Below are 16835 nucleotides of genomic sequence, written 5' to 3'. Positions count from 1 at the left end.
GGGAATAACAGATGGACAGAACTGGATAGATGAGGCCTCTGGAAATGTCTGTAGTGAGATTTATTAATGAGTTTCTCCATTACCAGGATTACATAGTAGTGAAGAAGACCTCTAGTGAGCGCTGTCAGGACCCTGTGTCTGAGGGATGGAGAAGACCCCTGAGCCCAGTCACGGGGCCTCCACCTTACACCCTGATACATGAGGACATCAATGACCAGAAGATCCTAGAACTCACCTACAAGATGATTGAGCTGCTGACTGGAGAGGTGACACTGCTGGGAATGCTGGGACATTATACAGTAATGCTATGAAGAGATCAGGGGATGACTGTATCATTGTATGTGTTAGGTTCCTATAAGGTGTCAGGATGTCGCTGTCCATTTCTCCATGGAGGAGTGGGAGTATTTAGAAGGACACAAAGATCTGTACAAGGACATCATGATGGAGGTTCCCCAGTGCCTCACATTGCCAGGTAATAGACAGGACTAAATACACACGGCCTATAATTATCTGTATGTAAAGGATGAATTCAGTCCCTGTATGTGTTTCCTCCAGATCTATCCAGTAAGAGAACAACACCAGAGAGATGTCCCCGTCCTCTTCTTCCACAGGACTGTAAACAAGAAGATCCCAGTGTTCTTCAGGATCATCAGGTAGATGAAGAGAAGGTGTCATGAGATCTCCCCTATGATGTATAGATGTCTGTGAAGGTCTTGTGCTCAATTTTGTTTTATCTACCAGTATTACATGTTTTATACTTGTGAAATGAGAATGGTGGAGATGGCAGGATTAAAGTTGATCATAGATGTGACTTCTTCATCTGTCTGTGACTTTTACATTATTTGTTTCAGGGTGAAGATCTGACCCATATTAATACTACAGAGACATATGTGAGGGGTGATGAGCGATGTAAAGAGGAGATTCCTACATATGACTACCCAGGTGAGTAGTGACCACTAAATGCAGAGAAGTCACAGATTCTTCTCAGTCACCGGCTGTGGCTGCTTTATTGGTAGTGCAGTCCGGTTGTATCACAATCGTGTGATCACCATTTTGCCACTAGACCACAACATTCTCCTCCATCCGAAAATGTTCAAATTACTTTGTGAATTGGGAAAGCCCTTTTCTAGAGAACTTACAACCTGGGATTAGGAGACGCTGTCCGTTACCTGCCCAGATATGTAAACTACAAAGTCAAATGACAGCGTACGTAGAATGTGCTGACAAGTTAGAAAATCACTTGAAGAAAAACATTATGATGGTCCTGTAAGAGAAAGCGGAGGGTAGTGATGCTGTTGGCTTCCTAGATCCCTGATATCTTATTGGATAAATCTACCTTCTCTCCCTTCTGTGCTGCTGAATGTCCTCATATGGTCCCTACAAGACCAGGTCCAGTCTTTCTGGCCAAACTTCACTTTTATTATCGACAACATTAAATGTGCAGTGAGGGACAAGTGTGAATTTCTGTACAATAACAACAGAGTTTCCCTTTATCTTGACTTTTCAAACCAATTAACGTCAAACAGGATCGTGATATACTACATAAAAACATTACACCTGTGCCATGATATATCTCTAAGCTGTGCTTGGCTGAAGGCTGTAATATACATATATTCACGTCTGCAGGAGATGTGTTGGCATGGCTCGAGCCCTGGTTTCATGGATTCACTCCACATCATAAATTCCATTATGTTTTCAATCCTAAGGAATTTAGATTACTGCACAATCTCTCCTGAAATGGGGAGCTGTCACGAAAACACCAATTGGTCAGACCTTGCAGCTCTCTGACGCCCCCTTATCCTGCTGGTCAAACACGGTATTGACCGAGGATAAGCACGGGCGCAGCTGCTCTAATTTATGTCGACTATTGCGGCACGTGATGTGACAGGACGTGTATATATACCACCAGTTCCTTCCAGGAACGTACAGTGCTGGCCAAAAGTATTGGCACCCCTGCAATTCTGTCAGATAATAATCAGTTTCTTCCTGAAAATGATTGCAATCACAAATTCTTTGGTATTATTCTCTTCATTTAATTTGTCTTCAATGAAAAAAACACAAAAAGACTTGTCCTAAAGCCAAATTGGATATAATTCCACACCAAACCTAAAAAACGGGGTGGACAAAAGTATTGGCACCATTTGAAAAATCATGTGATGCTTCTCTAATTTGTGTAATTAACAGCACCTGTAACTTACCTGTGGCACCTAACAGGTGTTGGCAATAACTAAATCACACTTGCAGCCAGTTAACATGGATTAAAGTTGACTCAACCTCTGTCCTGTGTCCTTGTGTGTACCACATTGAGCATGGAGAAAAGAAAGAAGACCAAAGAACTGTCTGAGGACTTGAGAAACCAAATTGTGAGGAAGCATGAGCAATCTCAAGGCTACAAGTTCATCTCCAAAGACTTGAATGTTCCTGTGTCTTCCGTGCGCAGTGTCATCAAGAAGATTAAAGCCCATGGCACTGTGGCTAACCTCCCTAGATGTGGACGGAAAAGAAAAATTGACGAGAGATTTCAACGCAAGATTGTGCGGATGGTGGATAAAGAACCTCGACTAACATCCAAACAAGTTCAAGCTGCCCTGCAGTCCAAGGGTACAACAGTGTCAACCCGTACTATCCGTCGGCGTCTGAATGAAAATGGACTGTATGGTAGGATACCCAGGAAGACCCCACTTCTTACCCCGAGACATAAAAAAGCCAGGCTGGAGTTTGCCAAAACTTACCTGAGAAAGCCTAAAATGTTTTGGAAGAATGTTCTCTGGTCAGATGAGACAAAAGTAGAGCTTTTTGGGAAAAAGCATCAACATAGAGTGTACAGGAAAAAAAAAGAGGCATTCAAAGAAAAGAACACGGTCCCTACAGTCAAACATGGCCGAGGTTCCCTGATGTTTTGGGGTTGCTTTGCTGCCTCTGGCACTGGACTGCTTGACCGTGTGCATGGCATTATGAAGTCTGAAGACTACCAACAAATTTTGCAGCATAATGTAGGGCCCAGTGTGAGAAAGCTGGGTCTCCCTCAGAGGTCATGGGTCTTCCAGCAGGACAATGACCCAAAACACACTTCCAAAAGCACTATAAAATGGTTTGAGAGAAAGCACAGGAGACTTCTAAGGTGGCCAGCAATGAGTCCAGACCTGAATTCCATAGAACACCTGTGGAGAGATCTCAAAATGGCAGTTTGGAGATGGCACCCTTCAAATATCAGGGACCTGGAGCAGTTTGCCAAAGAAGAATGGTCTACAATTCCAGCAGAGCATTGTAAGAAACTCATTGATGGTTACCGGAAGCGGTTGTTCGCAGTTATTTTGGCTAAAGGTTGTGCAACCAAGTATTAGGCTGAGGGTGCCAATACTTTTGTCCGGCCCTTTTTTGGAGTTTTGTGTGAAATGATCAATGATTTCATTTTTGCTTCATTCTCTTTTGTGTTTTTTCCTTGCAAGCAAATTAAATGAAGAGAATAATACCAAAGAATTTGTGATTGCAATAATTTTCAGGAAGAAACTGAGTATTATCTGACAGAATTGCAGGGGTGCCAATACTTTTGGCCAGCACTGTATATATACCTCCGACCAGCCACCCTCAAACCACAATATCACATAAATACTGGTATACTGCCACCACCGATCGCTTAACAGGTGGATTGGGTACCCGTTAGGTAATGTGAATTAGCGGGTGAGGAACGTGTTTGCTCGACATAGGACAAGAAGAACGAAGCTGGTAAATAATAATGATTTACTCCCGAAAGTGGGCAGTGTTTACAAAAGATATACAAGATATTATAAAAGAGACAATGTACATATATGAATAAAAAGTTATTAAAATAAAAGGGATAAGTAATAGCAAAACCTGTGCCACGTGGTGATGGTCTCAGATTCTGTGGGGGGGGGGGGCGGCTCCCCGGAAATTAGATGTGATTCTTCCACGCAGCATGGTGTGCATGCGTCTGACGTCCCGGGGCAAGAATGACTTAAAAAATGGCCGTTCTGGTTTTTAGTAAAGGGGCCAAAACATTAGGAGACACCCATGGTGCTTACCTCACACGGGGACTCGGCTTTGTGAACCCACCCAGCTGCAGAAGACCTAAAACTCCTTCAGATTTCATATCTTGGTGTGGGGGGGGTCCCACATCCAAGATGGAGACATCATGTTTGCCGTCACCACTATTCATGAAGATGGATATCAAATATGAAATCTCTATGATGCTCAGAAGCTCAGAACCCATTTCCCGGGCTTCCGGTGGTCTCCTCGTCACGAAAACCACACCATCACAATTGGAAAAAGATGACCATCTCAAAAATGTGGTCCCTGTGTTTCTGACAGTCATGTGCATTATTAAAATCGACATTAAACGTTTGTGCAGCTAAACAATAGGATTGGAGGGAAAAATCCAGGGTATACCAGTGCTTGCTCTGGGCTGAGGCTTTATGACGCTCATAAAAATTCCTGAGGTTTGGGGGAAAAGCAACAGTGAGTTCTATGTAAAACTCTTACAAATGGACAGGGTGTGGAGATTTGAGACAGCTCTCATTTTTTAAAACTATGACCAAAAATACATTTTGCCTGACAGGAGCACTAATACTTTCTCTACTCTTCTCATCAGGACTCATAGTAGCTCCAGTGGTCCACCATAAATGACTGCAATTCCGGTTTAGTGTTGTAGTTCTCCCCTGATACATATATTGTTGTTGGGGATGTAACATATCTTTTATTCTGTCTTTTTTTACAGGTTCATTTTGTATGATAGTTTGAGTGTGGTGGAATCGGCCTGACTCACTTATGTGACTCTGTAACTCCCTCGTTGTCTTTAAAAGAAGGTCTCCATTATGTCTTCCCAATGCCCGAGGTCTAAATTTAAGACACCTCAGCTCTGCACTATTATAAAAAGTTCTCTTTAAATGTCTAATATTTCTTCTTGAAACTCCTCTGACAGAAAATATTGGCCCTTATCATAGTTTAGATTACGAAGAGCCACCGAGCCCCATACTCCAATTACCACAGAAAGGTTTCACCACTAGTTACTCGTTTTTAACTGATGGAGACTATTGAGTTTGATCATTTCAGTAGATGTGTTATTGTGTATAGTCACAGTTTTTGACTTCAGTAATCCTCTGATTTAACCTCTTCACGCAGCCAGTTTTGTGTTCCTAGTCAGGCTCCATTTTCAAATCTGATGTGTGTCACTTTATGTGGTGATAACTTTGGAATTCTTCACAAAGGATAATAGGAAACAAATGGACCTTACAAATTATTTTCCAACTTCTCTTGAATCTGACAATACCCTATATACGGTTGTACACTAATGTCTGGGCACATGGCAGGTTAAGAAGGGAAGGAGCGACATTTAGCTATTGTATTGCAGATCTTGCTGGAATAGTTTTCAGACACAATGTATTGGGGGCACTGTTCATGGTCACCTGACGGCTCAAAAGATGGCCACCACTAACAGGCTTGGTGCTATATAATCCATTTTCCAGATCCCAGGGACTGCCTTGCTTATCCCCAGAGGAGATGGGACACACCATTTACAGAAGCCTTAATATAATAAAATGACAGAAAACCAGAGCAGTAGAAATCACCATAAAGTAGCTTCATTTTGAAAATTATAACCCTCAGTGAATTAATCTATAGGAGAAGTGAATATTTTGACTCCATAATCACTTTCCAGAAATTAGCACACAGTGGATGTTGGAGGGTGAAAATTACACATTTGCCATTTTATTACCCAACACATAGTGCCCAGATTGTGCTCTAGGAGACACACACCGTAAATTAAGTGGGTTCTTCTCACTATAGTAATGCCAAATACATGGTTGCTAAATATTGTTTAGGCACACTTCAAGGCTCAGAAGGAAGGGGGAGATTTGACTTTGGGAGACCGAATTTTGCTGCATTGGTTTATGGATGAGTAGAAGTTTTTATTGGTATCATTTTTGTCTACATAACATTTTTTGATGGCTTCTTATTCCATATTTTGGAGACAGAATGAACAAACAGTTGAACACCACGCTCTACTGGTTCATTCTATGAGGTTTTCACTGTCATTCTGTCAATAACTTGCCATTTCTACAGACATTTAAGTAGAAATGTTCAAAAATATAAATTCAAGGATATTTCATTCAAAATTATTAATTGTTTTTTTTCTTGGCAGATAACTGTACCTGGAGATCAGAGAGACAGGAGATTTTTAAATCGGATGATCTTGAGATCTTACAGGATACAATTGAAGTGAATGCCATTTCTCCAGATATACCATCATCCCTTCAAAGCAAAGATCTATCATCTAAGCCTATGGAACAGGTCCTGTCTTCTGATTCATTACCGACTATGAAGGAAAAAAATCAAAATAAAAAAATAAGCATTAAAAAACGAACTGCTCCTAAAGGAAAGAGGTCATTTTCACTTTCAGAAAATGGAAATAGTTTTACCCTCGAAAAGTCTATTCTTAAACATCAAAAAATACACACAGCGGATAATAGATTGTTTTGTTCCAAATGTGGCCGAAGTTTTAACCAGAAATCAGTTTTTGTTGCGCACCAGCGAACTCACACAGCGGAGAAGCCTTTTTCATGTTCAGAATGTGGGAAATGTTTTAACCGGAAATCACTTCTTAATATCCACAAGAGAACTCACACGGGGGAGAAGCCTTTTTCATGTTCAGAATGTGGGAAATGTTTTAACTGGAAATCAGTTTTTGTTAGACACCAGAGAACTCACAGTAAGGAGAAGCCTTTTTCCTGTTCAGAATGTGGGAAATATTTCAACCAGAAATCACTTCTTAATATCCACAAGAGAACTCACACGGGGGAGAAGCCTTTTTCATGTTCAGAATGTGGCAAATGTTTTAACCAGAAATCAGATTTGATTAAGCACCAGAGAACCCACACAGGGGAGAAGCCTTTTTCATGTTCAGAATGTGGGAAAGGTTTTAACCAGAAATCAGCTTTGGTTAATCACCAGAGAACTCACACAGGGGAGAAGCCTTTTTCATGTTCTGAATGTGGGAAAGGTTTTAACCAGAAATCAGCTTTGGATAGACACATGAGAACTCACACAGGGGAGAAGCCTTTTTCCTAATCCTTTTTTTTTAATCCAATACATTTTTATAGATATTTTTTTATTAGGTTTTTTTTTTACAAACCAAGAAACCAGTACATACAGTAATAAAATAACATACCATAGGATGACATACATGCATCTCTCCTATATATCCTTTCAGCTTGCCCATTACCGTCTGATAACTTGCAGTCACTATATCTTACAATTAACATTCCACATTCTTGAAATTTCTTATATAACCATAATATTGTAATAAACATTATAATCCTATACACTTATAGGTGTGCTATATTACTGTTAAATATGAATTATGGATATTCATTTTTTAATCTGAATTTTATATAGATCAGCCTCGAGCTAGGTTTTGCTGACAAGACATTCAGGCTATACTTGTCTTATTAGCTCAGTGTAAGTTAGTGCCATAAGCAGAACAACAGGTGCTGTGAGGGGCCAATATAACCCATACAGGGTGGGGGTCTCGGGGTCTCTTTTCCATTCTACATTACATGGCTCAGTCCTAGGATCTAAGAGCTGAAGAGACAGGGTCGTCGTCTTCGGGGTCCTCGTCTTCTTCGGGTTGGTCTTCAGGATCCTCGTCTTCAGGGTTGTCTTCGGGGTCCTCGTCTTCTTCGGGTTGGTCTTCAGGGTCCTCGTCTTCAGGGTCCTCGTCTTCAGGGTCCTCGTCTTCAGGGTCCTCCTCTTCAGGGTCCTCCTCTTCAGGGTCCTCCTCTTCAGGGTCCTCGTCTTCTTCGGGTTGGTCTTCAAGGTCCTCGTCTTCGGGGTCCTCGTCTTCTTCGGGTTGGTCTTCAGGGTCCTCGTCTTCGGGGTCCTCGTCTTCTTCGGGGTGGTCTTCAGGGTCCTCATCTTCAGGGTCCTCGTCAGGGAGATCCAGAGTGATTACCAAGAACCATTTCAAAAAGCTTGAACTTGGAAATGTAGCAGAAGGTACAGCTACCGAGGACCAGCTGACGGTACTGGAATTCAGTTACTAAGCAGGAGGTACCTGTGCCAGAAAGCACTACCAAGGGCCAGCAGACGTTGGTGGAACTTGGATACCGAGAAGGAGGCACCTAAGCCAAAGGCACTGCCGAGAACCAGCTGACGGTACTGGAACCCGGATGGGTAGTAGAAGGTACAAGAGCAAATGGAACTAACGAGGACCAGCTGACGGTACTGGAACCCGGATGGGTAGCAGAAGGTACAAGAGCCAATGGAACTACCGAAGACCAGCTGACGGTACTGGAACTCGGTTACTAAGCAGGAGGTACCTGTGCCAGAAAGCAGTACCAAGGACCAGCAGACGTTGGTGGAACTTGGATACTGAGAAGGAGGCACCTAAGCCAAAGGCACTGCCAAGAACCAGCTGACGGTACTGGAACCCGGAGGGGTAGCAGAAGGTACCCATGTAAAAAAAAGTTTCAAGGCCGCAAGCCGGCCGCAGTTACCAAAACCCACAGTCCTACAGGGGGTGCTTGTCCTATTGGCACTATGGAACCAGCCTTCATTGCCAGATCCTGCAGCCCACATAGGAGTCACCTAAACTGCAGGCACCATAGAGTCGGCTAACCCGACCGCAACACGACAGGACAATGCATTGGAGGCAAAGTGACGTTGACACTACCCGGAAACAGCTGGCGTGCTGGAACCAGGCTGGGCAGGAGGGAGTACCCGTGCCAAAGACACTGCTGGGAAACAGCTGGAACCCAGGGTAAATAATAAAAACAGAGTGGAGCCAGAGGCGTAATTGGAGCAACTTTAAAATCTGTAGTAGCGTGAATGTGGACAGAGCAGGAGAAATTGCCGGACACAGCTGGGGATCAGCTGACGTTACTGAACCCCAATAACACTGGAGCAAGCGTTGACTGTGCAGACGGCACTTCTGAGCAGCAACTAGCGGTATTGGAGCCCAGGGTAAATACTAAAAACAGAGGAGCCAAAGGTGTAATTGGAGCAAGTTTTAAATCAGTAGTACAGTGGATGTGGACAAAGCAGGAGAATTTGCCGGACACACAGCTGGGGATCAGCTGACGTTACTGAACCCCAATAACACTGGAGCAAGTGTTGACTGTGCAGACGGCACTTCTGAGCAGCAACTAGCGGTATTGGAGCCCAGGGTAAATACTAAAAACAGAGGAGCCAGAGGTGTAATTGGAGCAAGTTTTAAATCAGTAGTAGAGTGGATGTGGACAAAGCAGGAGAATTTGCCGGACACACAGCTGGGGATCAGCTGACGTTACTGAACCCCAATAACACTGGAGCAAGCGTTGACTGTGCAGACAGCACTTCTGAGCAGCAACTAGCGGTATTGGAGCCCAGGGTAAATACTAAAAACAGAGGAGCCAGAGGTGTAATTGGAGCAAGTTTTAAATCAGTAGTAGAGTGGATGTGGACAAAGCAGGAGAATTTGCCGGACACACAGCTGGGGATCAGCTGACGTTACTGAACCCCAATAACACTGGAGCAAGCGTTGACTGTGCAGACAGCACTTCTGAGCAGCAACTAGCGGTATTGGAGCCCAGGGTAAATACTAAATACTTACTGTGTTTTGCACAGGTTACATCTATTCTGGATATGGACCTTAAAGCCAGGGAACTTTCCTGGCAAGGACAAATTAATGAAGTGTTTGGCAACAGTGGTGCTACGGCAATGGACTCCAGTGGTTCACAGGTTGATTCAGTCTCAAGCATAATTAGGGGCTTACTACTAAAAAGAACACGTTTATGGTGGAACAAAGCCTTTTTAGAAAACTATATATTGAAACAATTGATCCCTAGGGGCCTAAGGGTACGGGTTATACCATCATTTCTGGTAGAAGATGAGGAGTTCATCAGAGATTGGGAGCAGATATGCAATGAGACGTCTAAAAGGTTCATGCAACTGTTGATACAACTGAATCTTAAATCAATCAGTGAGATTGACAAATCCCTTGAGACAATTTATGTAAAGGCTAAGGTGGATTTTTCGGTGGATCAGATGAATATCATTGATACACAAATGGATAAATCCATGGATCTATGGGTTAAAGACATCCAGACAAACCATGCCAGGAAATTGATGAGAGACCAGAGGGATCTTGCCTCAGGGAGAATCTACATGTGGAAAAAGTCTGTACTTTCAGGCAACAATAGAGCTCGTACTCCCTCACTATCATCCAATCCACAGACTAGCGAGGCCTCTGACGCCTCCTCTTCCGTCTCTGGTTCGGTAGTTTCTACTCCTAAACGGAAACGTGAATTACGGTTTCCTCCCAACAAGCGCAACTATACCTACGCACCAGAGGCGAGAGACAATCTAAAGGTAATCAATTTGAGTGCTCACTCTTTTTCTGAGATGGAGTTGTCAATATTAAAGAAAGGTCTAATGTTTTGCCCTACGGCGCAATTTGATAGATTTTCAGCCATCAAAGACTTGCATCTCTTTGCAAGGAAATTATTATTTAAACGACACTTCCATGATGAAACTACATCTCGCTTATTCCCCACAGAGACGGAACAGGAGGCGCTAGCTGATCTTGAAGTACTGGCGGAGGAACATAATGATCAAATAGAGGGTAAGATCCCTCCATCTATTAAACCACGTTCTCAGAAATTTCCTCCTTTATCCAATTGCTCAACCATTGAGGTATTTGTCAAAATGGTGAGCAAGGATTTTGAAAGTATTCCCCGATATCCAACACGGGATAATTTAACGAGAGATGAGAGACAATGTCTCCAGAAATTGCGTAAATATTCTGACGTCGTATTTAAGCCAGCAGATAAGGGTGGGAATGTGGTGATCTGGCCCAAATCTATGTATGAGGAAGAAGCGTTCCGTCAACTTAAAAATCCAGAGTGCTATAAAAAGTTGACCTTTAACCCCTTGGGTAAATATCAAAAAGAATTAGATTACATTTTGCAATCCGCCAGAGATACTGGTGCTATTTCTAAGGAACTATACCTAGCATTACGGGTCAGTGAACCTGTCATTCCCACCCTATATCTTCTACCTAAGATACACAAAGATTGTAAGACCCCACCGGGTAGGCCAATAGTATCAGGGAGGGGGAATTATCTGGAAAATGTGAATCGTTTCATTGATGCTGAACTTCAGCCCCTGGTGGAGCTGTTACCTTCATTTACGAAGGATACCTCAGATTTTTTGAAGAAAATTGATGGACTCCACATAGGCATGGATACCATATTGGTGACATGCGATGTGGAGTCGCTGTATACCAGCATCCGCCACGTTGATGGTATTCAGGCTACCCAGTTCTTCATTCAAGCCTCTTCTAAGACATTGAATATGATGAACTTTATCAGCCAACTACTTGAGTTTACTCTATCGCATAATTTTTTTCTATTCAAGGAATCCTTCTACCTGCAGCTCCAGGGCACCGCCATGGGGGCATCTTTTGCTCCAGCGTATGCCAATCTATTCCTGGGGCTGTGGGAGAGGGATCTTTTTCTGTCTGATCTATATCCTTCGATTGACCGCGTCCTTTTTTGGACGCGGTACATCGATGATATTTTCTTGATCTGGCAGGGGACTGAGGTAGAATTACACCATTTTATGGATAGCCTGAATCACAATCATTCGAACATCCATTTAACATACCAGAGTGATAGGAGCTCTATTGAGTTTCTGGACGTTAAAATCCACAGGGACTACCAAAATTGCCTGCAATCTTCCCTGTTCCGTAAAGACACAGCAGTGAATTCTCTACTGCTGGCGTCCTCATCACATCCCCCTCCAATGATCCGGTCGATACCGGTGGGCCAATTTCTCAGATTGAGAAGAATATGCTCTAACGATGTTGACTTTTTACAACAGGCTGATATATTGAAAACAAAATTTCTGGAAAGAGGGTACAGCCGTCGTTCTATTAAAAGGGCTTTCAATAGGGCCAGACACACCTCTAGGCATTCGGCCTTGTATGTAAAGAATACGAAGATATCTGACAAGACTGTCAGATTCATTACTCAACATCATGGACAGACCAATCTGATGCGTCACTTTTTGGACAAATCATGGCCCATTCTACTATCAGATCCAATCTTATCTAAATACTTAGGTCCAAAACCAAACATTACTTTCCGTAGATCACGGAATCTACGTGATGAACTAGTCAAAAGTCATTATATAAACATATCTACATCATTTCTATCTAGAGCCAAAGTACATAACGGCTGCCGTCCCTGTGGGAAGTGTGTAGCCTGTCCCAATGTGGGGAGATCGGATAAATTTCATAGCTCTGATGGACTCACTGAATATAACATTCAACATCATATAACATGTTCTTCCACGGCTGTGGTATACTATGCTACATGCCCATGCTCACTGATCTATGTGGGGCTAACAACCCGCCAATTAAAGGTTAGGGTACGTGAACATGTTCTTGGTATTGCTGCAGCAAAGGAAATTAATGACCCGTCCCTCTTAAAGACATTACCAAGACATTTTAAGCAATTTCATGAATGTGATGCTTCATTGCTTAAGGTCATTGGCATTGATTTGATTCCATCAAACATTAGGGGGGGAAAAATCAGCAAGTTGTTGGCCCAGCTTGAAACTCGCTGGATCTGGACACTTAAAACAGTATGTCCACTTGGGTTAAATGAAAACATCAGCTATGTCCCATTCTTGTGATCCACATAGTCCTTGAACCTAGGTTGTGTTTTTGTTTTTAGCGTATGTTTTTATGAGGTTTTAACTTTCTTCTTTTTATATTTTCCGTATTTAGCGTACTACTGATGTGATCTTTGCTGTCATCACCAGACTGGGGCCTCGCATATCATGGGGGATTATGGATTGAAGACTGGATATCGCTACAGTTTTTTATTTCCATTTATTTATATTTGTATATATATCTATCTATATATATATTTTTATATAGTATTTAAAAAAAATTTTTCTCCTTTCTTCTCCTTTTTCTTTTTGTTTTTTGTTCCCCCCCTCCCCCCCCCCCCCCTTTCCCCCTTTTTGGCTTCCTCCCCTTTTCCTTTTTCCCTCTTCTTTTCCCCTTCCTCCCCTTTCCCCCCCCCCCCCCTCCCCTTTTGCCTTTCCTGCCCTTCTTTCTCCTTCTCTTCTTATTCCTTTTCTTTCTTTTCTTTTCATCCCCTTTTTCTTTTTCCCGTTGTTCCTGTATATTCATTTATCTATGTCGTCCAGTACATGCAATATTCCTTATGAAATATGATATACCACCATTGTATATAGATGTATAACATTTTTTAATTTTTATGATCTGTGCATATGATATGTATTTATTTATTATATTATATGTATTTATTACTATATTTATATATTGATATCACCGTATATTTTTATGATTATCTTGTGTGTTTATGATGTATGTATCACATATTATTCGCCCGTGGTGTGTACTTCCTTGTTTATTGACACATCTAACACTGATGGGTGTATTATCGATTATCTATACCATCTGTATACTATGATAGATGGTATTGATGGTTTTGTAGATGTTTTCCATCCTGCAATAGCATGGCAATTCGTAGCAGGATGAGTTCAGACATTTTTCGTATTTGTTCCTTCTCCTTTTTTTCTTTTGGTTTCTCTTTCTTCCCTCATCCTTCCTTGTCTATCTTCACTTCTACCCCCCTTCTTTCTTTGTCTCTCTTTCCTTCCCTCCCCCCCCCCCCCCCTCTTTTCTTCTTTATTTTCTTCTTTTTCATCGTCACTATTTAACTTTAATATATATTCACTCATCTTTGGTTTTACACATTAGTTTTGCACTGTCACTTTTATTTCACAGTGTTTCACCTTCGTTTCTCTTTTCCTTTTTTATCATTTATTTACATTCATTCTTATTTTCTTTTCACTGTCACATTATACAATTATATCTTTATTCATATTTTCTAATCTCACGTCCATCTACATACATACACAGGGACACTTTTTCTACTGTCATGTTCACCTATGTGCATTGATTTGCACCTGTGATGTATTTAGGCACAAGCCTTCACATTTTCACTCTTACATATCTTTCCTTTTATGCTGTTTATTTACTTATTGTTTTATTCCTATTGTGTATCCTTAGTATCCTTTCTATTTTCTTTATGGATTCTTTATACCCCATGATTGCGATGTAAATGGTTTCATGTTCCCCTTCCATTCCAAATCCGCTGAGTATTTAATATGAGAATTTCTATTTGAAGCGTGCCGGTTACTGTGTATATCCGGTTACTATGGGTACCTGGTTGGCGTGGCGCGCATGCTCAGTCCGTGTTCCGGGGAGCTGTGATGCGTGCGTCTCTATGTGTCAGGTGACTCGGGTCTTTTTGACCCGATGTCAGCTGATGCATGACGCGGCGCTCGCGGCTTCCGGTTCCTCCGGGCTGCGCATGCGCACATTACAAACGCCTCTTGCCATTTGTATCAGCATAACACTGGGTGCACGTGTTTTTACGCGATCGCGCCCTGAGGTCACATCAATTATGTATGCCCCGGATTCTATTGGTCACATTTACCTTTATACACGCGGTGGTTCAGTTGGACAGTACCCCCTGACGAAGGACTTGCTGTCCGAAACGCGCGTCGGGGTTCGCCGCACGTGCTATCCACACAAGCTGCTATAGACTAAGGTATATTATTTTCTCTTTTACTGATTACATGCTGTCACCTAAGTATTTACCCAGTAGATACATTTGATACCAATATGGTTACAATGATGATGTACATGCACCTCTATATTCATGAGATGGCTTGATGCCTGTCTCTGTGTTTGTTCTCTTAGGTGGTATTTACTATATGTCCAATGGAGCTTTAACATGTGTCTTATATATATACCTGTTGTACTATTACTCATATGTGTCTATGCAGCTCACTATGTAATCTCTATTATATGATTTCTGTTTGTGTTTGGTCACTGCAATGCGGTTTTTCTTCTTGCATGAAGTGCCACGTGTTGCCGTTATTATAATAAAGTCTTATATGTATCCTTTATTGGACCTATCATTCGGTGGTTCTCGTTTTTCTTAAAAACAGAGGAGCCAGAGGTGTAATTGGAGCAAGTTTTAAATCAGTAGTACAGTGGATGTGGACAAAGCAGGAGAATTTGCCGGACACACAGCAGGGGAATAGCTGACGTTACTGAACCCCAATAACACAGCAGCAAGTGTTGACTGTGCAGACAGCACTTCCGAGCGCCAACTGGCAGTGTTGGAGCTCAGGGATAATACTGAAAACAGAGGAGCCAGAGGTGTAATTGGAGCAACTTTAAAATTTGTAGTAGTGTGAATGAGGACAGAGCAGGAGAAATTGCCGTCCGCACAGCAGGGGTACAGCTGACGTTACTGAACCCCAATAACCCGGCAGCAAGTGTTGACTGTGCAGACGGCACTTCTGAGCGCCAACTGGCGGTGTTGGAGCTCAGGGATTACAGTTCAGGTGGTAGAAACATGAACACAACAGGAGACCTGGATACTGTTGCCAACCAATTACTTATTCTGGAAGAGGACTGGCAAATTCATGAGAGATCCAGGCCTTGTTCATTTTGAGAAAAGTAAGCCGGTCAACGTTATCGGAGGATAGTCGCATGCGACGGTCTGTTAGTACACCACCTGCGGCACTAAAGACGCGTTCCGATAATACACTAGCAGCAGGGCAAGCTAGCACCTCCAATGCATACTGACTAAGCTCTGGCCATGTATCCAGCTTACAGACCCAAAACTTGAAGGGAGAAGAGCCGTCTGGGAGTACACTGAGAGGGCAAGACATGTAGTCTGTCACCATCTGACGAAAACGTTGCCTCCTGCTGACTGGAGCCGTCTGTGATGGTGTAGATGACGCACCCCTGGGCCTTCGTCGCGCGGCATCGCGCGCACGGGAGCTTACCCGGAGCCGGATCTGTTGAGGGTTGTAGTCTCGTGGCGGTGACCCGGTCCGTGCCCAGGGAGTCAAACTGAGCGGCGATGTATTAGCGGTAGATGTTGGACGACTACGCCACCCGTTGAATGCAGCGAAGGAGCTGCCGCTGCAGGGCAGACCGCTGAGGCCGGTGGTAGGATTGTGCAGCGTGATAGTATCACCCCCAACGGGAGGGGTATGGCCTCAGGGCAGCCGACGTGGATGATGGGGGTAGCAGGAATCACTCAGAGACGATGCGGTGTAATTCAGGGTCTTTACTGGTGATAAAGATAGACCCTCCCGGAGTACTGGCTAGCGATCGGGGCCTGGTCAGTCCTTGAGCAGATGGGATCTCCCCTGGCCAGGCGGAGTTGTAGGCCTCCCAAACTGACTGTACTCTTCTGGCTACCTTGCTAGAGGCGGGTATAAGTAGTCCACGTCCCTGAGTGTACCGTGTGGTGCTCACCCGTATTGCCGGTGACTCGGGGCCTTCTAGTGGCGTCTGCTCCACGACGGCGGTGCTGGTCCCACGCGTGTGACCGTGCCTTCGGGTTTCTTGGCCAGAGGACCTGAAATCCCCTGCCGGGCGGTTTCTGCTGCTGGGTAAAGATTAGTCCCCACAGCCTCGGACTCCGGGTCCGGTGATAGCTTCTCAGTCAGGGCGAGCTCTGCAGCTGCCAGCCCTGACTCCTTATAGCACTGCTCCCACAGAGCTCCTGATGTTCTTTTCCTAGATCTGCTTCTCTTCTCTGTCTCTACTTCTTCTCTACTCCCTAACCCTGCCTCAGCCCTAGGTTTATATAGGGGAAGTTCTTCCCCTCCCAGGACTGGGCAGGAGGTGTGGCATGCACAGGATCCCTGACCAAGAGACCTCCCACCTGCTCTCAGACATAACATTGCTGTTACTGTGGAAACCAGACCCCTGG

At 43.4% G+C, this 16835-nt stretch overlaps 1 long non-coding RNA gene and 1 pseudogene across 1 annotated transcript; both read left to right on the top strand.

Annotated features, from left to right (window-relative positions):
- The first annotated feature begins 172 nt into the window (after window positions 1-172).
- On the top strand, window positions 173-634 carry LOC141201603 (uncharacterized). Its single transcript, XR_012272955.1, has 3 exons — window positions 173-266; window positions 349-472; window positions 556-634. It is a non-coding gene; the product is annotated as an uncharacterized lncRNA (long non-coding RNA).
- A 158-nt stretch (window positions 635-792) lies between these two features.
- The window catches only part of LOC141201600 (uncharacterized), a 37686-nt pseudogene continuing 21643 nt past the window's right edge, over window positions 793-16835 (top strand).

This window comes from Phyllobates terribilis, unplaced genomic scaffold (genome assembly GCF_046119375.1).
Source record: "Phyllobates terribilis strain yellow unplaced genomic scaffold, ASM4611937v1 Scaffold_119__1_contigs__length_5224398, whole genome shotgun sequence".
Classification (NCBI taxonomy): Eukaryota; Metazoa; Chordata; class Amphibia; order Anura; family Dendrobatidae; genus Phyllobates; species Phyllobates terribilis.
Note: the sequence above shows the minus strand (reverse complement) of the source record. Positions and strands in the feature narration are given on the sequence as shown.